At 42.7% G+C, this 16936-nt stretch overlaps 1 pseudogene; it reads left to right on the top strand.

Moving 5' to 3' along the window:
- The window catches only part of LOC135557267 (transmembrane protease serine 9-like), a 34139-nt pseudogene that overhangs the window by 11760 nt on the left and 5443 nt on the right, over positions 1-16936 (top strand).

Below are 16936 nucleotides of genomic sequence, written 5' to 3'. Positions count from 1 at the left end.
TATGTGGATATATTGAAGCAACATCTCAAGACATCAGTCAGGAAGTTAAAGCTTGGTCACAAATGAGTCTTTGTGTGCCTCTCCAATTCACGTCCAATCAATTAAGTTTACCATGCGTGGACTCAAATCAAGTTATAAAAAGATCCCAAGGATGATCAATGGAAACCGCATGCACCTGATCTCAATTTCGAGGCTCATAGCAAAGAGTCTGAATACACATGTAAATAAGGTATTTGTTTTTTTATGTTTAATACTTATGCAAAAATGTCTAAAAACCTGTTTCCACTTTGTCATAATGGGGTATTGTGTGTAGATTGATAAGGAAACGTTTTTATTGAATCCATATTAGAATAAAGCTGTAACGTAACAAAATGTGGAAAATGTCAAGCGGTCTAAAAATGTTCCTAATGCACTGGCTATCATTTTGTAGGGCTTCATTCTATTTTGTTAGAGCCACAAACTGTAAGATTTCCAGCTACTTAAAGGGATAGTTCAGCGATTTTACATATTTAGATACTTGTTTCCTCCCCCATTTAGCATATCTCTTTGAGCCAAAGGTATTCAAACTTTTTTTCAGCATCCTTATAATCGATACATTTAGATTTCTTTTAAACAAATCAACTTTAAATTCATAAAATGTTCATCTCTTATCAAAATTATGATAATCAATAAATACATTTAATGAATACATTTTATTTTTCAAATTATACTTATATTTTTACTTTAAAAAAAACTGGTAACTGTAAACCCCTTTAATAACACCAATCCACTCTCTCTCCACCAGGTGGCCATTCACAGGCAAATGGTAAGTTGCTGTTATTGCATGCAACTGCATTGCTTCATATCAGCTAGTGTATCTTCCTCAATGCTCTTCTTATACTGTGAGGGATTTGTGTGTTCAATCATGAGCGGTCTCTCCTCTGTTTGTCTTCCCCAGTGTGTGGCATTGCTTCTCTCAACACAAAGATTGTCGGGGGTCAGGATGCAGCTGGCCATGGCAGGTCAGTCTGCACAACTCCAACAGCCATTTTTGTGGAGGCTCACTTATCAACAAAGAGTGGGTGCTGACTGCCGCTCACTGCTTCCCCAGGTAGAAAGTCATAACCTTACCCGTCCCCCAACCCATATATTATGTCATGGTGATATTTTAATATCTATATGCTGTCTACCCAGACTATATGCTTTGGGTATTTTTTTTTTCAAATAATTAAATTTAAGATGATAAATGTACATGTAACTGCCAAAATACAGGACATGTCAAAATATAAAGTGTCTTAATAGGGTGTTGGGACACCATGAGCCACCAGAACAGCTTCAATGTGCCTTGGCATAGATTCTACAAGTGTCTGGAACTCTTTTGGAGGGATGTGACACAATTCTTCAATGAGAAGTTCCATCGTTTGGAGTTTGTGGTGGAAAACCAATCTCCAATAAGTGTTCAATTGGGTTGATATCTGGTGGCTGACACGCACACGCACACACAAACAACTTTTAACCCCCTATGATAATTCTGAGACTCCTCTTCAAAGTCACTTCTAGCCATGGTAGCCAAAATAATGTGCAACTGGATGTATTTATACATGACCCAGAAGGTTACGGTATGCTTCCCAGTCAAAACAGTTTGTGCATATATTATGACGATGTTTTAGTTAATTTTGGTGTTCGACAGCATACAGGTTTATTCGGCTGTTCAAGCACACCATTTTATTTTTCTTGAGGCAAGCTGAAGTTTGGTAGCGGAAGTCTATGCCCCTTCGTCGGTGATTGGACAACAGTAGGCATTCTTCAATGAAATGTGTGTTGTCATCCAACGGCTAGTTTTCATTCACATTTTTTCCTTTGAGAATTACTGCACTAAACATCTTAGTTTGATGTAAAAATGCGCGACTAAGACCTCCTCGGCCAAAAACTCCAAATTCATTACATGTTTCTTGATTTATCTTAGATTATTTATCTTGATTCTGACTTTTGAGGAAGTGTTAATGTATGTTGTTGCCACAGCGTCTCAAGAGGGACAAACGGTAACAGCATTTAAAAAACACAGACCATCACAGAATGTGCGTTTTAAACCATTTCACCTGCGTTTATATTGAACATCATCTGCATTTATAAAATGCAGCAAGATATCTTTTCTGCTTTTTATATTTCATTTTCTGCTTGAAAAATACAAAATCCTTCATTTTAATGGTGATGGGATGTTAATTGCTTAATTGACTCAGGAACCAAACCTGTGTGGAAGCACCTGCATTCAATTGACTTTGTAGCCCTCATTTATTCAATTGTTTCCTTTATTTTGGCAGTTACCTGTATGTGCTTGCTAGTTTGTACTGTACTTGTTTTAAAGCACTTTATTAATGGTTGTCAAATAAGTTGTAGGAGTGGTAATGACTCCAGTGAGGTGACATTGTCTCTCTAAAATACATCCCTGAATTGTATTGTGTAAATGGCATCAGCAAGCCCACTAAGTCTAATCACATTAGTGACTAACATTAGTTAGTCTCAACTCTCTTCATTCTCAGCACCAGCACGTCCGGCCTGCTTGTCTACCTGGGCCGGCAGAATCAGCAAAGCATCAACTCCAACGAGGTATCCCAAACGGTCTCTCAGATCATCTGCAACCCGAACTACAACAGTGCAACCAGCGACAATGACATATGTTTGCTGAAGCTCTCATCACCTGTCACCTTCACTGACTACATCCAGCCGGTCTGCCTGGCAGCAGTGGACAGCACCTATTACGCTGGCACTACTAGCTGGGTCACCGGATGGGGCGATATCAATAGTGGTGGTGAGATCTGATTGTCCCGATGCTGACTTTGCATTGACAAGCCATACATACCCTTTATGTACCTGTAGATATATACGCTTTTTTGCAAGTAAATGTTGTTCCAATACAGTTGCAGCAGAAAAGAAAGGATCAGAAATGTATACAACAGAATATCAGCAAAAGTTGATTTCATGGTCTCTCCTCCTCAGTGCCTCTTCCCTCACCCGGGACCCTACAGGAGGTGACTGTGCCAGTAGTGGGGAACAGGGAGTGTAGCTGTCTCTATGCTGGATTTAGTTCAATAACAAACAACATGATCTGTGCTGGTCTACTGAGTGGAGGAAAAGATTCCTGTCAGGTGAGGGATGCATGGCTGTGTTTCATTCCAAATAGTTGCAGAGCCAAAGCTGCAGTTTAGCTGCAGTTTGCAGAGCTATTATTCAATGACAATGAGATGATGAATCAAACCTCTAATGGTAATTTCATTGTTCACTGACCCTGATGATTAACCCGGTACAAATAAAGTATGCACTCACTACCGTAAGTCGCTCTGGATATGATCATCTGCTAAATTACTAGAATGTATTCGTCTACAGGGAGACTCCGGGGGGCCAATGGTGAGCAAACAGGGAGACTCCGGGGGCCAATGGTGAGCAAACAGGGTCTGGTCTGGATCCAGTCTGGGGTTGTTAGTCTCTCTCTCTCTCTCTCTCTCTCTCTCTCTCTCTCTCTCTCTCTCTCTCTCTCTCTCTCTCTCTCTCTCTCTCTCTCTCTCTCTCTCTCTCTCTCTCTCTCTCTCTCTCTCTCTCTCTCTCTCTCTCTCTCTCTCTCTCTCTCTCTCTCTCTCTCTCTCTCTCTCTCTCTCTCTCTCTCTCTCTCTCTCTCAGTCTCTCTCTCTCTCTCTCTCTCTCTCTCTCTCTGTCTCTCTCTCTCTCTCTCTCTCTCTCTCTCTCTCTCTCTCTCTCTCTCTCTCTCTCTCTCTCTCTCTCTCTCTCTCTCTCTCTCTCTCTCTCTCTCTCTCTCTCTCTCTCTCTCTCTCTCTCTCTCTCTCTCTCTCTCTCTCTCTCTCTCTCTCTTAATAGATGATTAACTTTAATCACTGTATGTGATAAGTACTGGAATAGTATGTTTATACACTGAACCAAAAGTGATGGTTTTATTTTAATATGAATCTACTAATACTTGTTGATTGTGATTGTTAATGGAATTTGTGTTTAAATGAATGATTAGAATATTCCACCCTGAAACCATAAAATTGTATGAAATTGATTAGGACCATAAAATTATTATTAATGATGTGTGTAGTTTTAGTCAGAATTAGGGTAAAACAATATCTTTGTACAAAATGTCTTTATAGTATCTTGAACACAGACTGTCTGAGCAAAATTCAGTGCCGACCTTGGCTAGGGGCCAGAGAGATTTGGGAGAGGGCAGGGAGTACTTCTTATGGCATCCCTAATCTTGGGGGAGGACAGGGTAGGGAGACTGTTTGTGCGTAGGATACCTTCTGTTTGTGTGCAAAAGTATGTGCGTAAGGAGCTAGTATAAAATTAATAGTTTGTACAACTGTTACGCACGCCTCTATGAAGAGGGAACGCAACACCCTGCTACAACTCAACTCAAAGATGAAAGGGGAGCTACTACCGTCGAGAAATTCTTACAGACTGTACGATAGTACCCTACCATCCCCAGGAATCTGAACAACTGGCGGTGGGTTGTGGGAGCAGGAAAAGCAACAATTGCTTCCACTTTGCCAGATACTGGGCGCACTTGACCTCGTCCCACTTGTTTCCCCAGGTAAGTCACAGTAACCTTCCCAAACTCACACTTGGCCAAATTGAGGGTTAAAGAAGCATTCTCCAACCACTGAAACACACTTTTCAAAGTGGAGAGATGACAAGACCAAGTAGACAAATGTATCACCACATCGTCTAGGTAAGCAGTACAATTTGGCACATCTGCAAACACAATGTTAACTAGACGCTGAAAAGTAGCAGGTGCATTACACATGCCAAAGGGCATCACCGTGTATTGTACAAAGTTATCAGGCGTAACAAAAGCCAAGATGTCAGGAGCTCGAGAGGTCAGTGGCACCTGCCAATAAACTTTTAGCAAATCTAACTTACTAACTTAAGCAGCAGAGCCAATTCTATCAATGCGGCAGGGTAGCCTGGTGGTTAGAGCGTTGGACTAGTGACCGAAAGGTTGCAAGTTCTTATCCCCGAGCTGACAAGGTACAGGTAACCCACTGTTCCGAGGCCGTCATAGAAAATAAGAATTTGTTCTTAACTGACTTGCCTAGTTAAATAAAGGTAAAATGCAGTCATCTAAGCGAGGTAGAAAAAAATAATCAAACTTTGTAACTGCATTTACACGACGATAGTCTGTGCATAAGCGAGATGTACCGTTAGGCTTAGGAACAAGAATACACAGAGAACTCCAGGAGCTGTTACTGGGTTTTGCCATGTAATTCTGTAATAAATAAGCTACGGCCTACATAGAGGAGGTGAGGGCCCTCGGAGTGTGGTGTCAGGAAAATAACCTCACACTCAACGTCAACAAAACTAAGGAGATGATTGTGGACTTCAGGAAACAGCAGAGGGAACACCCCCCCATCCACATCGATGGAACAGTAGTGGAGAGGGTAGTAAGTTTTAAGTTCCTCGGCATACACATCACAGACAAACTGAATTGGTCCACCCACACAGACAGCATCGTGAAGAAGGCGCAGCAGCGCCTCTTCAACCTCAGGAGGCTGAAGAAATTTGGCTTGTCACCAAAAGCACTCACAAACTTCTACAGATGCACAATCGAGAGCATCCTGGTGGGCTGTAATCACCGCCTGGTACGGCAACTGCTCCGCCCACAACCGTAAGGCTCTTCAGAGGGTAGTGAGGTCTGCACAACGCATCACCGGGGGCAAACGACCTGCCCTCCAGGACACCTACACCACCCGATGATACAGGAAGGCCATAAAGATCATCAAGGACAACAACCACTCGAGCCACTGCATTTTCACCCCGCTATCATCCAGAAGGCGAGGTCAGTACAGGTGCATCAAAGCTGGGACCGAGAGACTGAAAAACAGCTTCTATCTCAAGGCCATCAGACTGTTAAACAGCCACCACTAACATTGAGTGGCTGCTGCTAACACACTGACTCAACTCCAGTCACTTTAATAATGGGAATTGATTGGAAATGATGTAAAATATATCACTAGCCACTTTAAACAATGCTACCTAATACAATGTTTACATACCCTACATTATTCATCTCATATGTATACGTATATACTGTACTCTATATCATCTACTGCATCTTTATGTAATACATGTATCACTAGCCACTTTAACTATGCCACTTTGTTTACATACTCATCTCATATGTATATACTGTACTCGATACCATCTACTGTATCTTGCCTATGCTGCTCTGTACCATCACTCATTCATATATCTTTATGTACATATTCTTTATCCCCTTACACTTGTGTGTATAAGACAGTAGTTTTGGAATTGTTAGTTAGATTACTTGTTGGTTATTACTGCATTGTCGGAACTAGAAGCACAAGCATTTCGCTACACTCGCATTAACATCTGCTAACCATGTGTATGTGACAAATAAAATTTGATTTGACACTCTTTAAAACGGTTCTACATAATTACCTCAATTACCTTGACTCCGGTGCTCCCACATATTGACTCTGTACCGGTACCCCCTGTAGATAGCCCCGCTATTGTTATTTACTGCTGCTCTTTAATTATTTGCTTTTCTTATCTCTTACTTTTAAAAAAAAGTTATATTTTCTTGAAACTGCGATTTTGGTTAAGGGCTTGTAAAATTAAGCATTTCACCTGTTGTAACGGGGCATGTGACAAATTGATTTGATTAGCCAGTTCAGCGATTTTACACATTTTAACATTTGTTTCCTCCCTCTTTTAGCAAGTATTAATAACATCAGTCCACTTTCTCTCCCCCAGTTGGCCATGCACAGCTATTAAAAATGATTCATATCGGCTTTTTATCTTGTTGCTGTTTTCATACTTTGAGGGATTTGTGTTCTCTAGTATGAGCTGTCTCCCCTCTGTCTGTCTGGCTTCTCCAGTGTGTGGCACTGATTCTCTCAACAAAGATTGTGGGGAGTCAGGATGCAGTTGCAGGGAGCTGGCCATGGCAGGCCAGTCTGCACAGAGAGAGCAGCCATTTTTGTGGAGGCTCCTTTATCAACAAATAGTGGGTCCTGACTGCTGCTTATTCCTTCTTCTTCCTTCTTAAGCCCATTCCGTTTGTACCAAAACAGTTGGAGCAGACCACAAAAGTTCCAAAATTTACAATAAGTGTGTTTTAATTCAGTGTGACTATGAATCTACTGGTAAATGTGTTATTGTGATGGCAGGGTAGCCTAGTGGTTAGAGCGTTGGACTAGTAACCGGAAGGTTGTGAGTTCAAACCCCCGAGCCGACAAGGTACAAATCTGTCGTTCTGCCCCTGAACAGGCAGTTAACCCACTGTTCCCAGGCCGTCATTGAAAAAAAAATAAAAAAATAAAAAAAATAAAAAAAATAAGAATGTGTTCTTAACTGACTTGCCTGGTTAAATAAAGGTAAAAAAATTAACTTGTAAGTCGCTCTGGATAAGAGCGTCTGCTAAATGACTTAAATGTAAATGTAATGTAAGTTGGCAAGCAAATGTAATTTTGTAATGCTACATTTGGTTGTTCATCAGAACTCAGTTCCAATGACTGTTAAATGCTTTTCTGTTTAGTCATCACACTTGATGATTAAATGGAAACATATTGTTTGTATATTGCGGGACTAAGCACACACCCCTGAGGGGCCCCCGTGTTGAGGGTCAGTGTGGTGGTGTTGTAGCCTACCCTTATTACCTCAGCCTGTCAGGGAGTCCAGGATTCATTTGCAATGGGAGGTTCAGTCCCAGGGTCCCGAGCTTGAAGGGTATTATGGTGTTGAACGTTGAGCTTTAGTCAATGAACAGCATTCTCCCATACAGTAGGTATTCCTCTTGTCCAGGTGGCAGAGAGCTGTGTTAAGTGCAATTAAGATTGTATCATTTGTGGATCTGTTGGGGCAGCATTCGAATTGGAAGAAAGAAGAAAGAGGAAGAAAGAAAACCAGGGTGGAAGCAAGCATGGAAAGAAGGTTGTACTTAAAAAGTATTCTAAGGACCTCTGTTTTGAATTTATAAGTCTGCTGGATTAGGTTGGTCCAGGTCTCTTGTGGTCTGCCCCCAAGGAGGGAGGCACTGCCTCTAAAATGAGTCTCTCTGGGGATAAGGAGGGGAGCACTGCCTCTAAAATGAGTCTCTCTGGGGATAAAGAGAAGGGGGCATTGTCTTTAACATGAGATAGGGGGGCACTGCCTCTAAAATGAGTCTCTTTGGGGATAAAGAGAAGGGGGGCACGACCTCTAAAACAAGTCACTCTAGTTGACATGCAAAGTTATGAGGTAGGACAAGAGGGTGTGTGTGTGTAAGTGAGTGAGAGCAGCTGCATCCACACAGGTGTGGTTTTCTGAGTTAATTAAGCTATTAACATCCCATCATGGTTAGGGTCCTCTATAAAAACGCCGGCTGCCCATTATTTTGGCTACAATGGATAGTAGAAGAAATCGCTGTGACTTTGAAAGGGTGGTCTCAAAGGGGCATAGGGGGTTTAAAGTGTGTGTGTACGTGTAGGTATGTATATTTACTCTTTAACTGTAAGGATGATAGAATTACAAATATACAATGTTAATTTAATTGAGAATAATTGAAAATTATGAATGTTGAATGAGGCAAGGCAGGGGAGGACACAGAGAGAGAGAGAGTTTTAAATAATCTTTATTGGGTCTGGGTGCCCACCACACAATAAATACTCATACAAAACTACAGTTACACATCAATTAAAAACACAACTCCAATTCCTCCTCCACAGTAACTAAACACAACAGTCTCTGAATACCCCATATACTCAAAAACAGATCAATATTGTTGACAAGTTTATAATAGGCAAACTCAACCCTTAGTCTCGCTACCAACATTCCCTCCAGCATTCCCACCACATCCACAGACCCCTGTCCCCGAAGACTGTTCTTTTGGGTCTTCCATAGGGGCAGCAAAATTAGGCCTAACACAAAATTAAGCAACACAACTACTCCCTTTTGACTGAACCTGTACTTTGGCCCAAATATATACAGTTGGGAAGAGAAAACCTCTCCCAACGTTGAGAACCAATCAGTGATCAGTTCAATCATCCCGACCAACCTGGGACACAGTAAAAACAGATGTGCCAGAGATTCAGACTCGGCACAGAATGGACACCCCTCCCCAACAGTAGGGTCCAGGTGTACCAGATGCATGTTGGTGGCTATAGCTCCATGTATTATCCTCCATTGGAGGTCAGCTGTCCTCTTATCAATAGGCAGTTTGTATAATGATCGCCAACAGCCTTTTGTAGAGGCACCTGGACCAAGCACACCCGCCCACCTCGTCGATTTTACCCCTTCCAGTACATGGCCTTCTTTCCCACCTCCTTGAACCCCCAGCTCCGGGGTATCGAAGGAAAGCAGCATCCCCACATCCTCCTCGAATGCCCCCATCACAGCACTAACAATCAGTGCAGGGAACACATAATCCAGACCCTCCTTCCACCGATCAGAATTGGAAGTGTCAGTCACATACTGCAGATGAAGCCCTGGCAAGGAATCGCAGACCTCATCGACGACCTTCCTCAGTAGGCGAGATGATCGGATCCCCGCTCTTTCTCCCAGCTCCTCCAACGATCTGCTCCTGCTCCGCATCAGATGACCCAGCTTGGTACACCCCACGCCTAACAGGCATGAACGTAGACTGGCTGAACCCAGAACACGGGACTGGATGGCAGTGTTGTGAAAAAGAGGCTCTTTAGACCCAGCTAGAACTGTCTCTGTACAACAATCTCTGGGCTGCTTGGAGCAGGAAAGACATGATTCTAGAGGAAATGTCCACCAGGCCTTGCCCACCCTCGTGCAGTGGCAGGTACAGTGCTGTAGCTTTAATCCAGTGTTGTCCAGACCAGAAGAAATTGACAAGGGTCCTCTGAAGCCCTTGTATCAGACCCTTTGGTGGCTGCAAAATCATTAGTCTGTGCCACAGGGTAGAGGCAGCAACCAGGACCCTTCCCCTATAAGACAGCTGGGGCAGCACCCATTTCCACCTTGACAGTCTGGCACACACTTGCTACACCCTCCCAGTTATTTTTCTGAAAGACATCGGAGCCTAGAAAACCCCCCAAAGTCTTCATCCCATCTCTGCCCCACTGAAGCCCACCTGTTAACCGTGGAGCGGACCCCGTTTGAAGCCGACCTGCCCACAGCGCTTCACTCTTTCCCCAATTGACTCTAGCTAAGGAGGCCCCCTCATACACCTTTAAAGCAAACACTTTAAAGAACCTTAACATCCTCACCCACTGTAATAAAAACTATCACATCATCTGCATAAGCAGACAGTGCTATCGTGGGACCCTTCATTACACCTGGCACAGAGAAACCAGTAAGCTTCGCTCTTAAAAAACAAAGCATTGGTTCAATCGCCAGACTATATAACTGCCCTGAAATTGGGCATCCCTGCCTGATGCCCCTTTGGATAGGGATGGGGCAACTCAAACCACCCCCCACCTTCACCATACATGAGGCCCCAGCATACTGTAACGGTTTTCTGTAGGCGAAGGAGAGTCGGACCAAAATGCAGCGTGTAGATTGCGATCCATGTTTAATGAAAACGTAAAACACGAATCAATACAAATACTACAAAACAAAAAGAACGTAACGAAAACCGAAACAGCCTATAGTAGTGGAAACTAAACATAGAGACAGGATCAAGGACAATCACCCACGAAACACACAAAGAATATGGCTACCTAAATATGGTTCCCGATCAGAGACAACGATAATCACCTGACTGATTGAGAACCGCCTCAGGCAGCCAATGACTATGCTATACACCCCACACAACCCCAAGACGAAACACACCACAAATAAACCCATGTCACACCCTGGCCTGACCCAATAAATGAAGATAAACATAATAAATATAGACCAGGGCGTGACACATACAGTAAATTCATCCAAGACAAAAAAACATCCCCAAACCCAAAGGCTGTCATTGTTTTGAACAAGTACTGGTGGTCCACACGATCAAAAGCCTTCTCCTGATCCAAAGAAAGTAAACCCACATTTACATCAGACAGTTTACAAATGTCTAAAACATCTCTTATCAGAAACAAGTTGTCAACAATAGAGCGATCAGGTACACAGTAGGACTGGTCCTTGTGGATCAACAATCCCAGATACTCTTTCAACCCGTTTGAGAGACATTTAGAAACAATTTTGTATTCAGCGCACAGCAAAGCAACATGTCTCCAATTTTTTATGAGAGCCAAATCCCCCTTATTTGGCAACAGTGAAAGCACCGCACATTGATAGGATACAGGAAGAGAACCCTCATGAAAAGATTCACACACCACTTCATAAAAATCCTCCCCAATAGACCCCCCAAAGTGCTTATAAAACTCAGATGGTAAACCATCAATGCCAGGGGCTCGGCCTGTTGAGAGCTGCATAACTGCTGTGGACAGCTCTTGCAGTGTAATGTCAGAGTCCAATGCGATTCTCTACTCAGGTCCCAATTGAGGAAGACCGTGTAACAACTGTTCAGTACACAGAGAGTCACAATCCTCTGCCTTATAGAGGGCCGAGAAGAAATCCATGGCATGTTGACGCATTTCAATGTCATCCGTGGTCACCTTCCCATCAGGGAGACGAAGGCAGACCATCTGTTTACGTTGAAATGTCGACTGTCCTAGGTTTTTTTTAAAGCGCTAAGAGCATTCATATCCTTGAGGGAAGCGAAACGAGACTTAATCAAGGCACCCTTCACTCTTTCATGCAGAAACGACCTCAGTTCATGTCTCTTGTCCTGTAAGTTCATGACTCGTCCAGGGTCGTTCTGAGTGAGCAGCTTCAATTCAATAGATTTGATGTCCTGTTCAAGGGCTGCACTGACACGACCTTCATTAATTTTAAGCCATGTGTACTGCCTAACTTTTGCATTCCTTACTCTCCACACATCAGAAAGCTCAAACTCAGTTAATAGGCCAGACAGGCAAGTGGCTGACCGCAGGTGAGGTTCTTCAGCGGTGCGATCAACAGTAAAATCCACTGTACAGTTCCAGTCCCCCCCTAAAACCATACACCCCTCTTGGTCACACTGTCTTAAGGTTTCCTTTGATCAAATATAGCAATACGCTCTGTACCCTCATTAGGAGCATAAACATAAAAAAAAAAAAAACATAACATTCACCTTGACCAATAAAACCCGACCCATGACAATCTCTGTTGTAGATACCACAGTCCCCCCTAAGCCTGAGGAAAACAAAATTGCCACCCCAGCACTGAAATTAGTACCATGACTGAGTACATGCTGCCCCTCCCACCACATACCCCAGTCAACCTTATTTTCCTCATCACTGTGTGTCTCCTGTAGGAAAACTACATTAAGCCTTTTCTGTTTTATTACTTCTAATACCCAAGCCCTCTTATTCCTGTCCCTTCCCCCATTAATATTGAGAGAACCTACCCTTAGTACCTCCATATAGAAAAGAGAAAAGAAAAGCAGAAGAAACCACAGAGAAATCAAGGAGAATAAAGACACCCTATGAAGCATGATAATCATCATTTTAATCTTCTCTTAATCGGACTACGTTTCCCACCACCTTTTGCTGCTGCAACAGCAGTAATACATTTCCTCAAGCAAAACCGCCTCTTCTCACTCAATTGGTCTAACCCCACCGTCTTCTGTAACATCACAGCTGACCTCACAAACTTAAACATCAAAATAATCTGCCAATTTGACAGATTTCCCAAAAGTCTGATCCAGAAACTCATTTACCTCCTCTAGATCATAAACTGAGTCCTCACCAGCAGCTGACATATCTAAAGAGATATCCATATCATTCTCCTGATCCTCAGCTGAGACCACAGACAACTGACTCCCCTCTACCACATCCCTTTCAACACTCCCCACTTGCACCTCATCACTCGTACCAGGCATCTCCTCCACTACCTGGGAGACTAGCCCCACCTGAACATCATTACTCATAGTGGGTATCTCCTCCACTACCTGGGAGTCTAGCTCCACATGAACCCCCTCCTTTACCCCAGCACTCGTACTGGGCACCTGCTCACCAGTCTGAGGAACGGGCTCTTCAGATACATCCTTACCTTCTACAACAATACTTTTCTGTAGCATAACATTTCCCTCTAATACAAGTTGCAACTCCGTGCCCTCAACACGGATAAGTTGTTCCTCAGCAACAGGTGCTTTTGGCTGCTCTACCGCTGTCGGTCCACCTCTCCCTACATCAGAGGGCCCAGGCGTTACGATGACCACCTGCGCCCCTCCCTCGGCCTTCTCCCGTTTCGGGCAAGCATGTCGCTTATGACCAACATCCCCACACTCAAAACACCGTTGACTACCCGTACTAGCATAAGCCATATACATTCTATTGTCATACTTGATTTTAAACGATAACTCTAAAGTCTGCTCCGGTGAGTCCAAAAACATGAACACCTGTGTCCGAAATGACATTACCCGTTTCAACGCCGGGTGTTTTGCAACCCAACCTGACAACCTTAATTAAACTGGCGAACTTCCCAAAGCGCAATAATAGCTCATTTGGAATAAAAGGCGGTACATTTGAAATCGTTACCCTTGTTGACGGAGAAAAAAGCAGCGTAACTTGAATGAACATTCCTTTAAGAAGTACGCCATGCTCAACCATCTGATCAACCAGACACTCTTCTTTAAGAAATACCACCACCGCTTTATTCATCCGGGATGCATAAGCAACATTCTCATAGCCTACCTTCTCTCCTACAGCGACCAGAAACTCCTCCACCGTGACAGTAGACAGGGACGGCATCCCCATTCGGGCTGCCATCTCCGCCAAAATCAGGGTAATTTCGATACGAAAAACAAAATACTTAATTCTACCACAACAAAAATAATAACCTTAATCATGCACAGAAGAAAACCAAAAAAATGCCACCAAGAAATAGCAAACCCGAAAGAAAGTTGTATCTAACTCTCCACAACACACTCACTCCTTCACTAAAACAATTCTCAGCATGCACCAATCACTCCCAGCAGAGAGAGAGAGAGAGAGAGAGAGAGAGAGAGAGAGAGAGAGAGAGAGAGAGCCAATGACATGAGGCATGTGTCACACCCTGACTCAACAATTCAAGCTATTACCTACCTATGTACATACCACAGAAGGCTGCTGAGGGTAGGACGGCTCATAATGTCAGAAATGGCGCTAATGGATTGGGTGGTGAGCCATTACCACAAGCCCATCCTCCTCAATTAAGGTGCCACCAACCTCATGTGGTACATACCTCCTCCAACCAAAGGTATTTTAAATACAGGACACACACGAAGCCGTAGCAGCTAATAGGATGGACTCGGGGTGGGTCTTGTGTGCTGTTGTATTTGCGTTGACCTGCATGGGAAAAGGTAATAGAGAATTATTATTATTATTATTGACTAGCAGTCCACATTGAGTTACTTTAATACATTTAGAGAAAACTCAACAAGTTCACACTTTACTATGAAGTACTGTACTTTTCCAAGTAAATCATTTCACTGTTTGACTAGATTCCTATATAGACAGAGATTGGGATCTTTCCCAAATGCATAAAGGAACATTTAGACTGCATTAAAACTGTGAATATGTTTGATATCACTGCTTTTACAGTACATTACAGGAATATAATCTATTTTGGACTGTGTGTATATTTGCTTTTGTAATGATTACTGCCTCATTTTGAGAGACCCCCCCCCCCCCCAAAAAAAGTTGAGTATTTAGGAAGTTGAAATTATCTATGTAAAAGTAATTGATATTATACATGTCTTTTGAAATGATGCAGTCATTCTTATACTGAACCTTTCAGTGTAATGCAAGTCTTGCACATGACACCACTTTAATCAATAATTAATATGATAGCCAAAACATTCTCCACCGGACTGTCCCAAGTGATAACAAAAACAAAGTGGTTTCCACGCTGACTAAATCAAAGATTCTCACTCAAACTACCGTTATATCTACTTCTTATTATCAAAAGTCAACAATGTATATATATTTTTTATTTAACCATTGTTTAACTAGGCAAGTCAGTTAAGAATAAATTCTTATTTACAATGACGGCCTTGTCACATGCGCCGAATACAACAGATGTAGACCTTACAGTGAAATGCTTACTTACAAGCCCTTAACCAACCAGCAGTTTTAAGAAAATCCCTAAAAAGATAAGAGATAAGAATAAATAATTAACGAGCAGTACAGGACTATAACAATTTTTTATTTTATTTTACCTTTATGTAACCAGGCAAGTCAGTTAAGAACAAATTCTTATAGCGGGGATATATACAGGTGGTGCCGGTACAGAGTCAATGTGTCAATGTGTGGGGGGCTCCGGTGTCGAGGTAATTGAGGCAATTATGTACATGTAGGTAGAGTTATTAAAGTGGCTATGCATAGATAATATATATATAGTATAGCAGCAGTGTGGGGGAGGGGGTAATGCAAATAGTCTGGGTAGCCATTTGATTAGCTGTTCAGGAGTCTCATAGCTTGGAGGTGGAAGCTGTTTAGAAGCCTCTTGGACCTAGACTTGGCGCTCCGGCACCACTTGCCGTGCGGTAGCAGAGAGAACAGTCTATGACTAGGGAGTCTGGAGTCTTTGACTATTTTTTAGGGCCATCCTCTGTCACCGCCTGGTATAGAGGTCCTGGATGGCAGGAAGCTTGGCCCCGGGGATGTACTGGGCCGTACGCACTACCTGTAGTGCCTTGTGGTCGGAGGCCGTGTAGTTGCCATACCAGGCAGTGATGCAACCCGTCAGGATGCTCTCGATGGTGCAGCTGTAAAAATCAAAAGGTCTTGTCAGTCTCCTGATGGGGAATAGGTTTTGTCGTGCCATCTGCTTGGACCATGTTAGTTGGTGATGTGGACGCCAAGAGACTTGAGGCTGTAAACCTGCTCCACTACAACCCCGTGTGCTCGGCCCTACTTTTCCTGTAAGTCCACAATCATCTCCTTTGTCTTGAGAAAGAGAATGAGACTAAGAATATAATAATGGGTGCTCCATTTTTATAACTGGAAATACCAGTTTGCTTGTCTATTGTCTTTTAGCCCCTTAGAAGGACATACACTGAGCGGCACAAAATGGTCTATAAACAAAGGGTTGATATGACAAAAACCCTACCAGCATTGAGTTACCACAAGTTTCACCTAGTGAGCCAAGTATATTCTTGACCAGTGGATTGTTTCTGTGACATATATATACAGCGTAAGCAAACAGTCTTCGGAAAGCATTCAGTCCCGTTGAATTATTCCCCATTTTGTTACGTTACAGTCTCGAACATACTACACACATTTTTCCTCCTCGAACATACTACACACAATACCCTATAATGACAAACGACAAAGCGAAAACAGGTTTACAGACATTTTTGCAATTGTATGAAAAAATGTCCAATCATTTGAATTTACCACACGTGGACTCCAATCAAGTTATAAAAACATCTCAAGGATGACCAATGGAAACAGGATGCTCCCGAGCTCAATTTCAAGGCTCATAGCAAAGGGTCTGAATACTTACAGTTGAAGTCAGAAGTTTACATACACTTATGTTGGAGTCATTCAAACTTGTCATGGCTTTAGAAGCTTCTGATAGGCTAATTGACATAATTTGAGTCAATTGGAGGTGTACTTCAAGGCCTACATTCAAACTCAGTGCCTCTTTGCTTGACATCATGGGAAAATCAAAAGAAATCAGCCAAGACCTCAGAAAACAAAATTGTAGCCCACCACAAGTCTGGTTCATCCTTGGGAGCAATTTCCAAACACATGAAGGTACCATGTTCATCTGTACAAACAATAGTACGCAAGTATAAACACCATGGGACCACGTAGCCGTCATACCTGTAACGATTGTCGTTGGGAGAAGGCGAAGAGGACCAAAGTGCAGCATGGTACGCATTCATAATAATTTTAATTAAGATGAATACTGAACAAAAACCACACACCGAGAAACGAACAGTTCTGTAAGGTGCAACAAAAACACTAAACAGAAA

This window comes from Oncorhynchus masou, chromosome 16, assembly GCF_036934945.1.
Source record: "Oncorhynchus masou masou isolate Uvic2021 chromosome 16, UVic_Omas_1.1, whole genome shotgun sequence".
NCBI lineage: Eukaryota > Metazoa > Chordata > Actinopteri > Salmoniformes > Salmonidae > Oncorhynchus > Oncorhynchus masou.
The sequence above is the reverse complement of the archived record's forward strand: the minus strand, read 5'-3'. Positions and strand labels throughout refer to the sequence as shown.